The 3,846-nt window shown below is 46.0% G+C and overlaps 1 long non-coding RNA gene across 1 annotated transcript; it reads left to right on the plus strand.

The window, feature by feature from the left end:
* On the plus strand, positions 1 to 849 carry LOC106698696. The gene is made up of 2 exons (XR_001350077.2): positions 1 to 77; positions 543 to 849. It is a non-coding gene; the product is annotated as an uncharacterized LOC106698696 (long non-coding RNA).
* Positions 850 to 3,846: the final 2,997 nt, after the last annotated feature.

Genomic DNA, 3,846 nt, shown 5'->3' on the forward strand with positions numbered 1-3,846 from the left:
CTCAAGTATTCCCATTGCATGGAGGAGGAAACCGAGGCTCAGAGAAGGGCAGAGCCCAGAACCAAAAACTAACCCAGGTCAGTCTCATTTCAGAGGCCCCAGAATCAGTTGGGCAGGATCTTGGCCTTTAAGGAAAGGAGATTTCTCAAAACCGTCTTCATTATTTAAAGGGAAAAAAAGCAGTAGGCTCTTAACTATGTAGGTGTGGGTTGTCCATTGTGAACATTAATCTGGGGTGTAGCTATTTGACCAGTTAGTCATCCAACAGACATTTATTGAACATCGTTATTGGACCCAAAGGCAGAGTTACCAGTACTGGGAGGCATTAGGAGTTCTAGAATGTTCCGGGGTGACTGAGGGGCAGCCAAGATACAAACAGGAAGCATCGCTGTGTAAATTGCCCAAAGAGATCTCAAAAGAAATGGTCCCGATGCTCCAAGTGTCCAAAAATTTGAGATGAGTTACTATTTGCATTGTCAGTAAGTACCCACTTTCTTCCTATTTCATATTTGGAATTTTGTATTCTTCTTCTAAAATTGCAGGAACTTCAGAGTCCATAACCACTAAGAGTCAAGAGGGAGCTCCGAGTCTGATGGGGCCGAGCAGTCACAACACAGGACGGATGCTGTGCTGGGGAAGTAGAGGCACCGTGGACAGCCTGATCCAGTCACTCAGGAAGTCCCAGGGCTTCTCTTACCCTTTCCTAACAGTTGCCTCCAAAACTCCTTTTTGACCAACAATTGATGTTTTCATCACCTGCTTTCCTGCTGTCCTGCAAGTGGCTGGGGTAACTGCCAATGGCCCTATAGCACGTGTGTGATGATACTAGGTAATAAATGTGTGTCAGACTCCCTTCTAATCCTTTACTGGAGGCATCTCATTTAAGTCCTAGAGCAACCCTATAAGGGACATACTATTACTCGCTCCATTTTACAGATGAAGGCACTGAGGCCTGGAAGGATTAAGTACTTTGTCAAGGTCACAGAACCGGCAGTGGAGGAAGCAGGAGTCAAACCTGAGCAATGGGTCCACGATCCCCCAATACTAGGGGCCTCTGTGGCTCACACCTACCCAGAATCCCAGTTTTCCTTTGGGGATGCACTTGCCCCCCAACAGACCATATGATTTGAGTAGAGCTGACCACACTCCCTGGCTCTAGGGTGAATCATGTCACCCAGTCCTGGCCCACCAGAGCCACAGATTGTGCTGGCCATAGTGATTAATTCTATAGTGACCTCAGCCAGATCAGTGAGAAACCTCCCTCAGTCCTTTACTTAAATCATGCAGAAGAGCCCTAGCCGGTTTGGCTCAGTGGATAGAGCGTCGGCGTGCAGACTGAAGGGTCCCAGGTTTGATTCCTGTCAAGGGCATATGCCCAGGTTGTGGGCTTGATCCCCAATAGGGGACATTTCATCACTGATGTTTCTCTCTCTCTCTCTCTCTCTCTCTCTCTCTCTCTCTCTCTCTCCCTCTCCCTTCCTCTCTGAAATCAATACAAATATATATTTTTTAAAAATCATGCAGAAGAAAGTACTCCTTAGGATGGCTGGGATGGTAAGAACTGCCAAGTCCCTCTGTCATTTACTTGAGAAGGAAGGCAATAGAGGCAAATTTGAGCTAAGAGACCGAGCACAACTGAGCTCCTGGATCCAGCCAGGCCTGAAACACCCATAGACTTTTCCACTACATGAACTAATATATTCTCTCTCTCTCCGCAACCACCGCCCTTTTTTTGGCTCAGACTAGTTAGGCACATACTAGCAATAGATGTTCAAACATTGGTTAGAGTTTAGGTCACAGTCACAGCCCATCTCCTTACTTTTCTTTTTTCTCCTTTGTTTTTCTCTTTCTTTTTACTTTCTTTAACAGCTTTATTGAGATATAAAGTTCATATACCATTTAATTCACCCATTTAAAATATTCAATTCAGTGGCTTTTCGTATATAATCACAGTCGTGCAGCCATCTCCACCATCAATTGTAGGACATTTCATCACCCTTAAGAGAAGCCTTGTACCCATTATTAGCCACTTAAAACCCCCCAATCTCTTTCCTTGCAGCCCTTGCCAATCACTAATCTGCTGTCTCTATAGATTTGCCTAGTCTGGACATTTCCTATAAATATGTTTATATCATATGTGCTTCTTTGGGTCTTTCTTTCACTTAGCATGTTTTCAGGGTTCATCCATGTTGTAGCATGTGTCACTACTTCACTCTTTTTTATTGCTGAATAATATTCCATTGTATGGGTAGACCACATTTTATTTATCCATCCGTCACTTGTTGAACATTTGGGTTGTTTCTATGTTTGGCTGTAATAGATGATGTTGCTATAAACCTAGTGTACATGTTTTTGTGTGGATATACGTTTTCCATATGCCTGGGAGTGGAATTGCTGGGTCACATGGTAATGCTGTTTAACCTTTTGAGGAACGGCCAGACTGTATTCCAAAGTGGCTGTACCATGTTTTTTCCAATCCCACCAGCCATGTCTGAGCCTCCCCCAGGCCTTACTTTTGCTGTGTGACTCTGGCAAGTTGTTTCAGCTCTCTGGGCCTTCGTTTCCCATATCTGAAGTGGGGATGCACTGTTGTGAGGCTTTAACAGAAATCATGCATGTGAGATGCGGGCCACATCTGAGTTCTTGGCCTCAGTTCTCATCTGTGAAATGGGGACAGCAAAAGCATTTCCCTCACAGAGTTCTGAGGATGAAAGAGAACTCCGCCCCCGCCCCCGCCCCCACCCCCACCCCAAGAGAGGACAAACTCAATCAAAGATGGCTGTAGACCTAGATATAATGCGATTCTCCTCTTTTCAAATGAACAAAACTTGCGTGAACACTTGTGGGCTATGCACCGGCTGTGTCACATGTATTAATGTTCCCTTGCTTTTCAAGTTGGAATTCCTTTGCCTTGTGAAATTAAGGGAGAATAGTGGTCAAATTATATGATGATCAGCTGACCCACAGTGTGGATCAGTGGTGTGACCTAATCTGCTGATGAATGACACAGTCGCTGAAATGGGGAAACTGTGCCAAGCTTTAAGTATGAGGGTGTGAAAACCCCATGACTGAGTCATGATCCCAAGGGAGTGGATGGGGGTGGGGAGGTAGGGAGAAGAGTTGGATAAAATCACAGTCCCCTAAAGGCATTCTGACTTGCTCTCTGACCTCAATACTTCCTCTCCCTCCTTCTACAGGACCCAGTCATTAGTCAGAGTAAATCACTTGCATTTTCTGGAACAAGCAGTGCTCTCCAGACCTTTGTACATGCTGTTCTCTCTGCTGGGAGCACCCTTCCTACTCACGCTCTCCCTGTCACCTGGCATAGCCCAGTTCATCCTTGAGTTTCCACTTCGAGGTCAACTTCTCCAGGAAGCTTTCTCCAGTGGGGATCCTTTACCCGGCGGGTGCAACTCTTATTTCCTCTGGATCAGAAAAGAGCATCTCAGTTTTCCTTTGGGGAACCACTCCCTCCCCCCACTCTCATCCATGGGGTTCAGGGGTGGGCTCCTGGCTTCATAGGTGAGCTTGGCCAATCAGCATATTCCGTTCTCCTGGCCACAGCGATTGTTTTGTGGATTCCAGAGAGGCCAATGAGACTCACTCCTGGGGCTTTGGTTGGAATTGTTGGGAAAGAGGATCTCCCTTACCACTGGGGTTGCCAGTTACAAAAACAAAGCAAACTTCGAGTGGCTGCTGGCCATCTTTGCCACTATGTGCAAAAAGCCTGTCTGAAAGGAAATCCAAAACAGAGGAAAGCAGAGCTGAAAGATAGATCGATAGATAGATTGATAGGTAGATGAGAAGAGACGAGGAGAGGAGAGGAGAGGAGAGGAGAGGAGGGGA

Source organism: Myotis lucifugus, unplaced genomic scaffold (assembly GCF_000147115.1).
Source record: "Myotis lucifugus unplaced genomic scaffold, Myoluc2.0 scaffold_215, whole genome shotgun sequence".
Classification (NCBI taxonomy): domain Eukaryota; kingdom Metazoa; phylum Chordata; class Mammalia; order Chiroptera; family Vespertilionidae; genus Myotis; species Myotis lucifugus.